Source organism: Heliangelus exortis, chromosome 3, assembly GCF_036169615.1.
Source record: "Heliangelus exortis chromosome 3, bHelExo1.hap1, whole genome shotgun sequence".
NCBI lineage: Eukaryota > Metazoa > Chordata > Aves > Apodiformes > Trochilidae > Heliangelus > Heliangelus exortis.
The window spans coordinates 66,735,249-66,748,509 of record NC_092424.1 but is presented as its reverse complement, the minus strand read 5'-3'; the positions used below and the strand labels follow the sequence as shown (position 1 = coordinate 66,748,509).

General features: G+C 36.3%; 1 long non-coding RNA gene across 1 annotated transcript in view; it reads right to left on the bottom strand.

Annotated features, from left to right (window-relative positions):
• LOC139795543 (uncharacterized) overlaps nucleotides 1–13,261 on the bottom strand; it is a 62,183-nt gene that overhangs the window by 17,016 nt on the left and 31,906 nt on the right. Inside the window, exons 2-3 of the long non-coding RNA XR_011725558.1 lie at nucleotides 9,531–9,574; nucleotides 6,009–8,679 (exon numbers count right to left, since the gene is read on the bottom strand). This is a non-coding gene — a long non-coding RNA (uncharacterized lncRNA). The remainder of the gene's footprint in view (nucleotides 1–6,008; nucleotides 8,680–9,530; nucleotides 9,575–13,261) is intronic.

The following is a 13,261-nucleotide window of genomic DNA, read 5'->3' as shown; positions in this document are numbered from 1 at the left end:
GAGACCTCACACTTGCTTGAATAGTAACGTTATTAATGAGTTAATTTATGACATCTCTACCCATTTCTGAGTCAGTCCTATATCAAACTAATCTCTACCATGTCCCATCAGTAACAATTTTGCTTCATCAAAGAAATGTAATTTTATTTTGCACAATATTATACCTCGGCATGTATACTCTCACTTCTGTTGACAGTACTGAGGTTCCTTTGAGGTCTTCCAGTATGTTTATCCCATTGAAACCTACAGGAATAATCAAATTGGTAAAGTAGCTTACTCTGGATCTCCATGTCAAGCTGGAGATTCATGGGGGATTCTGGACTGGGTGCCATGCTGAAGAATCACCTGTTCTAAATATTAAATTTGATCTAGAAAAAGCCTGCCCCTGGAAATTGTTTTCTTTCTCCACAGACTGTTGCCTGAAAAAATAGACTAGTTACCTGTCTTCTAAACATCTACTGTTAGGTGAGATGACTTCTATGTCATAGCGATGATGCCCTTTTCTCTTAGGGCTGTCTGCAGTGACTGTCATTTAACACTCTCCCCACACCTTGCCCACCTTACTCTCCCTAGGAAACTATGTGCTAAGACCTGTTTTCAAGGGCTGCAACATCTGTGTCCTTCTATGAAATTAGGTTGTAAGCTAGTTCTCTTTTAATCATTGTTTTAAAACTTGCAATATGACAATTTTTGAAAACTTGAAAAATCTTGTTCTGGAATTATGTTCTAAAACTTTAAAGCAGGTTTTAAGACTATTATTATTATTATTATTATTATTATTATTTTATTTTTATTTTATGACACTCTACCTGCCTCAGAAAAGCTTGGCCAAGCTTGGAGTTATCCAACAGGTTAAGAAAATCTGCAGGTGGATTTAGTTCCACCATGATTCTATTTACAGCTTCCTGTAGTGTCACCAGTGCAATTCATAGGAAACAGCAATGGTGACTATGCCACTATATGCAAGAGTTTCGCTCATATCAGAAAGAACCATTTTGTCTCTCAGCACTGATCCAATCTTTCTAATAGTAGTCTTGGGTCTGGTCTATGGTCTATGATCAAAACAGAAGAAGAGTAAAAAATCTCTGTATGCTGCTTCGCTCTAGTGTACCTGTGCAGAGCCTTTTCACCAGGAGTAAACCTGAAGAAAAATATTACTGCAAATTTTGGGGGATACTGTTTCCTCTTGTTCAGCCCCCATTGCTTATGAAGTTTTCTCCTCTGTTTTATGTAATTAACCTATCACAGAGTCAAAGCGTGCATACAGTTACTTTACACGTATAAATTAGTTCCTGGCCTCCTCTTGCTGTTCATGTGTAGATCATGTGGCACATTCTAAGTAGGTCAGCCCAGTGGCACACAAGTATGAAACAAGTCTCAAAAAGGGGGGTAGGGGAAGCTGGGAGAGAGATCCCTGTATTCAGGTGACATAATCTTCAAGATATCTCTGTTCTACTGACAAGTGAAGAGATGATGAATAAGACCTCCTGTGTATGACAATATTATCATTGCATCTCACTAGATGGCTGAAAGCACAGAGATCCTTGAAGCTCCAAAGGGTCAATATTCTTCATGAGTGAATTGATGAGGTAGGTGCCTTACCGTGACAGTGAGATGGGGTGAGCTTTGAGCACAAACTGAACATCGAGATAATCTGTGAAAAGCTAAATGCTACAATATTGAAACTCTTATGTTTTCAAGATTGCAAATAAGGTGCAATAATTTTTATAATTAGCAATCACATTTGCACCAGAATCAAGTACAAAAACAGAAGAATCACTGTTTTAAAACAACTTTGCTTAATCGCTCAAAGAATGATGAGACCTTTTAGAAAATCACTAGCAGTGCTGTCTTGGCCAGCACCTTAATTAGACCTTCTATGAACTTGGGAATATGAGTAAAGGTGACATTTGCATCAAAGGATTTTCCTTTTTGTTTTTCAATGCATGATCTTTTAACAGAATACAGATCATTTACACTGGCATAAAGAGCTTTTCATTCTTCTCCAGGTTCCAGGTATCATTCATGCAAATGAATTCATACAACCATTAAAAAGCCTATTAATATCTTTAATAACCAAGAGCCTAGTAACTTAGTCATTTTTACCTTTTGCTTTGTTATAAGAACTTGCTGGTTTTCATGCTATTAGCCTACCAATTTTATGATTCCATTGCAGTAAAGCAGTGATAAAGAGAAAGGGTGACACAGATAAGTTAAAAATTTTCCTTCTTGAGTTATTGATCTTTCATCTTAAGTTTTGACATTGAGATCTACTTAAGTTTTGACATTGTTTTTTCCCTCTTGCTGTAAATGACATTTCTGTCATTGCTTTTCTAATACAGAATCTACGTATAGAATAACAGCCTTATATGAAAGCAGAATAAAAAAAGATATCCCAGGCATTAGAATACAATCAAAGTATATTTTCTTCTTTGTATTTTTTATATAAATGAATTTTGATTTTGATGAAAAATACTAGGATGAGAAGGAAAATAATATCTGCTATATATATTCTGGACAGAAAAACCAGACACAGAAAGCATAAAAAAGAAAGTTTTCAAAGGTGTTTGTGATCTCAGATTTTGCCTCTGACTTTTGTTTTTTCTAACCCTTTATTGAGTAATGAACCCCTTCATATGTGCGAACAGCACAGTTTATTTGCATAGCAGATGTTATCAGTATAAACAAGGTCTCATTTATTTAAGTGAGTAAATAAAGATTTAGGAACTTTCATTTTGGGCCTGGAGCTTTAAAAATACTGGTTCAAATAAAACAGTGTTCTGTTATGGCAGGTGATTGGCTACATTTTGGAAATATTACAGGCATTGATGATCATGAACTCATAATACTGTTGAAGTTTTGTTCAGTGTGGAGGAGAGCATTACGTGAAGTACATAAAAAAGATATAATGGGTTACACATATAGTAAGTAGTGATATACTGCTTCAATATAGTGTAATGTGAGCTTGAAGTATCTGCCTTTAATGTCACAGGAAGACGTATTTAAAATACCATCCCCTGCCCCTTTTTTAGCATGTTTTGATAGATGAAGATTGCTTCTCAATAGTCTGTAAAAAAGGTATAGAAAATAAATTTAATATGATGCTAAACTTCATGCCAGTGACCTATATGCACCATGCTTTTTCTGTCCCTAGGAGTGCTTAACAAGGCGATCAAGCCCCTTTTATTTCCAGGAGGAGGTTGGTTCAATATATCCAGACATACTCCTTTAACACAGAAATGATGAGTGATTCATAGCACTACAGGACATCCCACTCAAATCTAATCTCAGGATGGCAGTGGAATGTATCATTGGCATAGGAAGCAAAAAGCCAAAACAAAGGTTGGCTCTGAAGTTATGAAGTCACAGTATCTAAAACAGACTAAGAATAAGTATTTTCTTTTTCATACTCCATTCTCCAATATGGTATTCCTGCATGAATAGAGTGATTGCATTTTATTTGCAGTTACACTAGCAGCACAAACAGTACAAGACAGACAACAATGCAGCATTCACCTGCAAAAATAGCATCTTAAAAAATTTCACAGAGACTATCTTTTTTTTTTTTTCCCTTTTTTTGGGGGTGGGGGGGGGAAGGAGGGATCTTGCATAATCCCCTTAATGTCATGTTTGAATATGAATCCTCAAACCTCTCCTTTTTGCTTCTGTCTTCTCCCTACCCTGCCCCCTCTCTGTGTGAGAGATAAACACACTTTCTCAACCAGTTGGCAGCTTGAAGAATGGAGATACAGAGGCGTAGCAATTTGCCAAGGGTCAAATAGGATACCTGCAGTGCAGCAAACGAATCATATCCAAGTCTCCTTGGAGCCAGATTAATGAGATAAACATTGGCCTAGACACTCTCTCTACACATTATCCATTTTCCATAGAGAAGTTTCGAGCAACTTGTTTTCAGTTCCAGAATCAGTCTAACATAAATACACATAAACTGTGCGGAACCAGACGTGTTTCTAGGATGCCTAATAATAACGCAAATAAGTATAAGACAAAATAGATATATATACATATTTATATATTTATACATATATACGTGTGTATTCACACAAAGATAAAGAAGGTATGTCTGTTCAAAGAAAACAGTGTTAAATAGAGAAGTAAATAATGCTTTCAAGGCAATCCAAGAAAAGTACATATAAAATAAGATTTAGTCCCATAAATACAGTCCAGAAAACATTAAAAAATTCCACTCAGGCTGGCAAATCTATGCATAACTTAAATGAAATCCTTGGGTGTTGTGTGTTTTGGTTTTGGGTTTTGTTTTTTTTTAAACAATGAATTCCTTTATTCATATGAGCAAAATTGCTCTCAATCCAGTGTCATTTAAAAAGGTCAGAAATTTTTTTGATTCTGAGCTCTAGAGTAAATCAAGCTTTCATAGCACTTTTGCTTTCTCATCTTCCAACAACTATAAAGAAGTTTTATGGCATATTTGATGCAACTGAATGTGGCAGAGACAAACCTTTTGATTTATAGTAATTCCAGTGATGTTACCTTTTCAGCACAACAAAAGGGAATGCACAAAGACAAAAAATAAAAAATAAAGGCAATAAATTGGAAAAGAAAGTAAAGGTAATTCTGTATGTGGTAAAGGTATTCTCCCACAAAATGTTGCCTTAGCCCACAAAGCAAGTCACATCTGTTTACATAAATCAGCAAAAGTTTTTAAGGTTTCATTGTTAAATGATCCTGAGATTGCAGTAAGACTATTACCTAAGTTCCCTAGGATTCTTTAATCATAGCCTAAAAATCTTATTCAGAGTCCCTTGAAATAGATAAGCAGAAGTAACCTGATTTCTTCAGGTTATGGATCTAGGTAATGAGCTTAATACTAACAATGATTTCATGTCTCTGTTGGTCACTGTTTATTGTTGGTAATTTCCACGTATTTTTCATAACTCATTGAAATATCTATGCCATGAAGGAATTCAGGTTCAATGTTAACTTTTTGGCTGTCTCCTTGGCACTAATATTACACCCTTAAGACACACAAAGAAACAAAAGGAAGTCCAAACTTTCTCATCAGCTTTTTTCCTTAGAACAATTCAAGAGAGAAAAATGTCACCACAGTTAATAGTGTAAAGCTTCTGAGTGGCCTGAAGCAAAGCACCTGTCAAAACTGCAATCACAAAAAGAAAAGGTCACTGGAAGGACAAATGCTGTATATAGTTGTATAGCAGTTGTTTGAAAATCAAGTTCAAATATGGTATAATTTCACTATTATACAAACAAATCCAATGATTATTTTTAAAAATATGGAAATAAAGAATATCACTGTTGGTATGAAGTCAGTGGGACTCAAATTGCAAATCATTACACAGTAGGCAAGCTACATGACTGAATGCCCGGTTGCAGTATTGAATTTGTGATTAAACATGAATTAAACTGGAAAAAAAAGGCTTGTGGAATTTTAAATTCCCATGGCAAGGAATTAGACTGTTTTCCTACATTTTAATGACAACCTGGCTAACGGATTTACTCTTATTTATTGTGAAACTAGGGGGAATTCCCAAGAAGGAGATGTGCTTTCAGTAATAAGAGAAAAATGTAGAATAAAATCTCCTCTACAAAAATTCAAAATTCCACCTTGACTGCTTGTACGTAAAGGATTTTACTAAATGGAAAATGTTGTTTTATCATAACACTGAAAAGGAAGCTATGTCATTTTAGTTTCCTTTCCATAACCAGGATTCAGTGGTCACACAACAGCAAGCACCAGCCATCCTATTCCCCTCTCTGGATGATCAGGATTAGTGGGAGATTCATATGTATTGAGATAGAGAGATGTACAGTGGGGAATCTTGCACTAGCAGGGCTTGAACACTCACTCTTCCCAGTAAATGCTCCTGGATCCTACTCATCCTGAGGCACATCACACCTGGACCCAAGGGCTGAGGTTCTCCTGGGCCAGCTCTAGGAAATGACTCAGAGTCCTTTCTTTGAGCCCTTATTTCTCCAAGGTGAGAGGAACAGGAGAAAAGGATACTTACTCTGTGATAAATACACCTGAGGGATGGATCCTAGCTTTTCCTCAGACTCTGTTCATCTGTTAGCTGGTGAAGAACTGAAAAATGGAAGTAATTGTGTCACATAAGTACTTCTACTACTTTCCTTTTCTCTTCCAGGGAAATTTTTGATATATTAGGTTGAAGTGCTGGGTCAATCAGAAGCCAAATGCTGCAACAACACCTTTGAAAGACTCACAATCTGACTGGATATGGACTAATGTAAAGTTTTTTCTTTACTTCTGTTGTTCATAAACACAGCCACTGGGAAACTGAGAAAGTTTTCATAGTTATTTAATCAAAACATTAATCTACCTTTGAAGCATTTAAATACTCAGTTCAGTCACTGATCTAAAATAGATTTATTTTATGGGAAATACTATTTCATGTAAAAACTGGACTAATTCAATACATAATAACTGAAGTAATAAAACAGAAAGATAGAAAATTGTATGACAGCAAGAATTTATTCCCAAAAGTGGAGATTTTTTTCAGTAAAGACTAAATCTGGTTTGCTCTGTGAGACCGTTTAACTCTGGATCCCATGTACCCTGGGAAGCTACTGCTACACTTCCCTGGGGTTGTGGCCACCCCATGCCCTCAGCCAGCTCTGCTGCTGTGTGGATACAAGGTCTGGCTGCTGGGAAGGAGCCACCGGGGGAGAAATCTACCAGGCAGCTCCACTGGGTTTCACATCACTCACAGGTTGCATTTCTCATCCTTTGTCCTTACCTGAGATGCACTACAGGTCATCCTGGTGCCTGGCCTCCTACACTTTATGTGGATTCTGATCCAAGTTCCCAGGTTGACCCGAGACCTGCCTTGGCACCATGTACTTGTCTGGACACTTCTGTGGCCCCAGTCAGCATCTGTGGGCATATCTTGCTCTTTCCACTTGGATGCTTGCATCCTTTTAATGCTCCTGTGTCAGTGAGGCTGCTGCCGTGCTGGCCTTGTTCTTCTGCCCTTGCTGTAGCATAGAACCTTCTACTCATCATTAAAAAAACATTTGTCAAGAAAATGAAAATGATGGCTTCAGAATTTTTTTTCTTAGAGTTTATGTGCAACTTTAATGGCAACAGCTTTTTCATGTAATAATATTTGATTACATTATATTTAAATTTAAGTACATAGACAGGTCTTGTCATGATAATTTGGGTGACAGTCCATAGATGGCTATAAAAATGGATGGGAGACATCAAGCTGTCTGAAATAAAAATTGTTTCCACTGAATTTTTTTCTGTCTATATATTTCAATCATGATATGACAGGTTATTTGTAATGCAAGCACTTTATGATATTAAAATGAATATGCTTAGTTTCACAATTCATTTATCTTCAATCATATGATGATAAACTTCACCACTATCCAGATTAACAAATCAGCACTAATAAGAGCAGATATTGCAAACCAGTTCATTGACCTGAAACACAACATCCCCAGAAAGTTAACACATCTGGTTTAAAGAGGAAAGTACTTTTTAAAAGGGTAACAGGCATAGATTACATGACACAACTAATAAATATTCTGCAAATGATAAATGTGCTAATACTGTCAAAGAGCACTTGTGAAGATTAGGCTTCTTTAGAAACAGTCTGAATATGCATCCCCTAAAGAAGAAATTAGAATAACTGAACGACAAATTTCACAGATAGCAGTAGGGGGGGTAAAGTGTAAGAGGGAACATCATCTTCCTAACCAAAATGTACCAGACATTTTTGGCCACAACAGTTGCCTCCAGTGCCAGGAAGCCTGGGATCTAATAATGCCCAATTGTTGCAGCATGTCATGTTTGGCAACCACATCGTCTAGTTACAGCTGCCAGTTCTGATTGTGTTGTCCAGTCTCTGGCACCAAAGCAATATTAATACTAGTTTCTCAGTATTTCAGAGAAATTAAGCACTTCATTGTAAAATAATACTCTCACACTCTCCTGAGAAGACAGAGATAGGGACACTCAATAACAACCCCAAATGTCCTTGTTAATGAGACATATCTGTATTTAAAACTCTATATGCTGCTGACAGTTAACTATAGATTGAAATAAATAAATGCAGGAAGTTTTTCGACACCCCAAAGAAAATACCAATGACTGCTATAGGAACAATGGGCTTTATGCTCTCCTCTCCTATTTCTCCTTCCTCAGATCTGCTGCTTTACCTGATCAGAACACTCACCCCTGGATGACCATAAAAATGGGTTGTCTGCCCAGATGCTTCACATCTGCCATTCATCGACAAACCTTTTATTCATACCTTTACTTTAAAACCTTCTATGCAGCTAACTCCTATGATTCCTCACAAAAGTAAAATATGGGTACTTTAAAATCTACAAATCTAAATCCTATGATTCCTCACAAAAGAAAAATACGGGGGTGGGCAGGGAGGCTAATCTTATATTTTATTTTAAAACAATATACAAAACCCCATATGTGTATGTTGTACTCCTCCCTCCTGTCACTGTGTTCAGGTCTGGCTCCCCAGTAATTTACTTCTAACCTGCTCACCACTTTGATGCCAAAATCCTGGTGACAGTTGAAGCCAACCCCACACTCTTCTGTGGCCTTTCTTGCAGAAACCCAATTTTTCTGGCAGGAACATCAAGTAGACTCTTCTGATGAGGAATCCAGGACAGCCACAACCAGGACTCCAGGAGCTGAAAGAGATGATCCCCCAAATCCCATAAACATGGTCTAGAGTAATTTTAAACTTATATTAATCTGGAAAACCATAAGGGTCTCCAGACATGAATGTATCTCATTTTATATTAAAATTTCATATAATTATGCACTTGAAAACATATTTATTTGAAAATGGCCAGTAATTTTTATTAAAAAATTAGGTTTAGGTGCTGGAGTTTTGATGTATTTTCTGCCAGTACTAGAAGACGTGTATGAGCAATACTACTGGTTACATTCTCTGCAGCTGTAAATTCCTCTGAGATCTTTGTCAATAACAGCTAACCCAGTTAGCTCTGTAAAATTTTTCAACACCAGAAAATAAACCTCACCCCATCCTCTTCTGGCATTTTTTATTATAAAACTCAATTTCAGTTTAGCAGACCTTATTAAGTCAGAAAGATTAGTTCAAAAAGCTACTCTTAAAAAAAAAAATACACTCACATCTATTTTGTCCAAATCCATAGGCTGTTTAAGTTATTATACCCAGAGTGGATTAGTGGCTTGTAAATATAGTGACTCAGCTGCCTTTTCTATTTCTCCACCACTCTGCATTATTGTCAAACTCTGCTGTGACAGGGTCCCATCATGCACAGTGGGTTTAGTAAGTGAATCTTGTCAAGTGAGCTTCAGTCATGCCTAAGGCTCAGAGGCTTGGTGCAGTCAGCATTCCTTTGGACTGCTCTGTCAGCAGAAATTGGAAAAAATTATCTCACTTATGTTTTGAATCTGGGGCACTGACTACCTTCAAACACCAACCTGATGCTCAAACGTTATGCACTTGAAAGAGGAAATGTTAGTTTTGGTGGTTTGGTAGTTTGGCTTTTACCTGACATATGTCATTTTTGCCTTGATTTCTTTTCTCAGAGGGAACTGAAAGCAGAACAACTATCAACAAGGAATACGTCACTCCCTGAAAGGTTGCAGCAAGAAAATAAAAAGAGAAGTACCTGTTTCATTGTGCTAAACTACTTGTCGATTGACTTCAAATTACAATTTTTTACTGAAGCATTTGACTAGACATTTCAGTTGAGGGATTATGCTGCTTTTTTCTGCTTTTTTTTTTTTTTTTTTAAGTGAATGTACAGATACAAGTGATTGCAATGTATCTGCGAGTGATACATTCAGGAACTACTTGAAGAGTTTGAAAAATATATTTTAAACACTTAGAAGTTTATCATGCTTCAGGGAACATATTCCCTAATCCTTTAATAATACCCTTTAATACCATTCAGTACCCAGAAGTCCTTTCCAGACTAGATTCTTCATTTCTGAAACCACAGAAGCTGCATTGCATTTCAAGGTAAGGGAGGTGTCCCAGGACATGGAGAATTTATTCCTTTCCTTTCTGCCTGCTCTCCAGTGGTTTATGTGCTTCAAGGCAATCAGTAGAATCTGGTCCCAAATAAAAATAGCTTCCTGAAATCTTCACTTGCATTTATGTGTGTAGATCTATGACTCTTATCAGTCTCTCTGCAGATATTTACTCTTTTTTTTCTTGCACTTGAGGTAAATAATTTCATTTGCATAAAAATTGGAACATTTTCTTCCATAACAATTCATTATCTTCCTCCTGAATGTTTCTTGCTGAGGTGTTCCTCTTCAAATATTGCAAGTTTATGACAATATAAACATCAGACCATCCTATTGAGATGTAAGCAAGGATCATTGATAGAAAAAATATTTGGCAATAAAAACTGTGCTTTGTTTTCTACTGCTGTAACCAATATTTGCACCCCTATTGAATTAGACTGGATTTGGACCAAACTTCCAAAGATGACACTAATGCAAAGAGAAATGGATGAGGCAGTTAAACTCTAAAATTCTTTTTAAAGCTTTTAAGTAAGATCTTTGAAAGACAACTTTAATTCTAACTGAATAATGCACAGCAGTTGCAGAAAGTAAATTATAAATTAATAATCACCTGTCATCACACAGAAAACCTGATTCTCTCTGATTTTCACGTGAACAAAAATAGCAGCATGACCTACTTTGCTAGTCAAAACAGTCTGAATAAGAAATATTCTCAGTGAACTCTTCACTCATGATATAAACTCTGTATTAATGTCAGAATGAGGAAAATTAAAAATAATTTGCCTTCCTTTAAAGCACATAAACACAGTCACATTCACATATACATTACACATATGCTCAAATATGTATGCATATAACTCCATATTAATATTTTACCAAATTGTAATGTAGTAGCTGGAAAGCTTAGACTTCTTCACTGTAGTTTCTGTTTCTCTCTTTTATGAAAACTGATGTGCATTACAGTACAAGATCATTTCATTCACACTTTATAGACAGTCCCCCTGTGCTAAGAATGTTTGCAGTTATTCAGCTGAAACTACCACCAGTTCCCTAATGATCCAAATGATGAACTTCATTCTGTCACATTTTGTCACCTACCCATGCTGTCCCTTATCCTTGGAAGTCAAACTATTCACAGGTTCCTTTTCCCTCTGCTGCTGTCCCCTCTATTGACCCCAGAGTCATGCAGCCCTTCAGGACCTTTACAGGTATATTTCTCCCCTTCATTCTTTTTTTTTTTTCTTTTAGGCTTGTACCAGGAAAGACTTGCCCACTCCCTTTCAGTGGCCAAGCCATATTTTTGTAGGTCTTGGTTGCACTCTCAGACCGGTAGCTATAATGGGGTAGAAATTCCCAGACATGGCAGAAATTAATTCAGGTAGCATTTTTTGAGAAAGACTGACAAATGTTTTCCTGAAGAACATTCTAGGCATCCAGGAAAATAAGCCTCTGTCAAACAGTAAAAAATATTGCAGTAACACATAAAATCATGGATAGTTACACAAATTCTATAAAGAACTAAATTTTTTTTTTTTTAATTAAGCACTTGAATTTTAGTCTCTCTTTTTCAGAGGTCACATTTACATGAATTTGAACACACTGAGAAATCAATTAGTGACCGCAAGATTTTTTATTCTAAAAAATGCATATTATTATATTAATGACATGAATTAATATGCAGATGTTTAGGATTGGTTCATCCCATTGTTCTATATGTGGATCAAATAAAATGTAGGAAAAGTAGGATGAAGGTGCTAATACATCTGCCTAGTACTGCCACTGTCACATCTACCCATCAGTCTTTTCAGTGTGAGCCCAGGCACAGCTCCACACAAGTTTCTTAAGAGCTGTAAGATAAGTGCAACTGGCCTTTCATAACACTGTGCACAGAATAATTTTTAGATGTTTGAGAATCGCAGAATGGTTAGGATTGGAAGGAATCTTAAAGATCATCTAGGTCCAACCACTCTGCATGGGTAGAAACACCTTCCACTGGACCAGGTTGCTTATTGTGTTATAGCTGAAGTGAGAAAACATACTCTACTTCATGTCTATTGGAAATAGTGCCAACATATGAATATATTATCATTCACTGACATTTAAGCCTTGTGCCTTGGAGATAACCAAGATAAATAGCCAGAACCATGTTAATCTTCAAAAAAAATGCCTTATTTTTTATGTCATGAAAAATTCTTTCTTTCAAGTGATGAAGTTTACCCTGTAAATTAAATCTCTGAAGTAATGGAAGAAATAACCCATGACACTGGTAGGGGAAATTAAATTAGAGTCACTAATAGCAGGTCAGCACAGTCCGAGCAGAGGTAATAGAAGTGACCACATGAATGATAAGCAGGCCTTCACTAGGCTGTTACATCTATTTCTCAGAGACTGTGACAAACACTCATCTGTGTGGCAAGCAATTCACTATTCAGGCACCAGCATGTTTATAGTGCAGCCTGAGACTGGGAGAGCAAAACCATGCCAGTCTGTCATAGCAAGATGTTCTAATTCCCTAATGAAGACCATTAAGATAAGTAAAACCCCTATCTCTCTGCTAAATCAATCTGCCACTGTCCTAATCTTTTTACTTTATTTATTTATTTATTTATAAGCATGGAAGAAATTTTCTGAACTAGTACAACCCCCACTCCTTAGGAAAAAATTGTTAAGCTACTGTAATTCTACCCTGGACCAGTAAAATAAAAGAGGAAAAAAAGGTAGGATAATATAAAGAACAGATTCTTTTTTGGAATTGTAAAATATCCAACATATGCTTTCTCTAAAGATTTTAACATCACTGCAATAGACATTGGCAAAATAGCAGGCTAAGATATTAAGGTAAAATGGACTCATGCATGTCACACAAAGAACCTCTGAACTTCAGAGGCTGATTTATTTCCTGATACCTGAGCATGATCACTGATCTTTTGATCTAGATGTAATATTGTATTAAATAGAATCTGTCCAGCGAAAATACAGGTCTCCATAAAACACAGGACAAAAGGGTAAGGTCGTATTATACCATGTCTTTTCTCTGCATAAAAAAAAATGTATTAACATGTACCACCAACATCACCAAATATTTTCAGCAAGAATTAAGAATACAGACAGTAGAAGTGCAATAGGAAGACAATATTGAGCGTGGCAAAGTGTGTAATAAGTAAATAAATAAATATACCTCGCAGCATATGAGCTTATGTTCAGATAATAAAAGAAGCAGAAAGAAATGCTTGTTTTCATTATCCA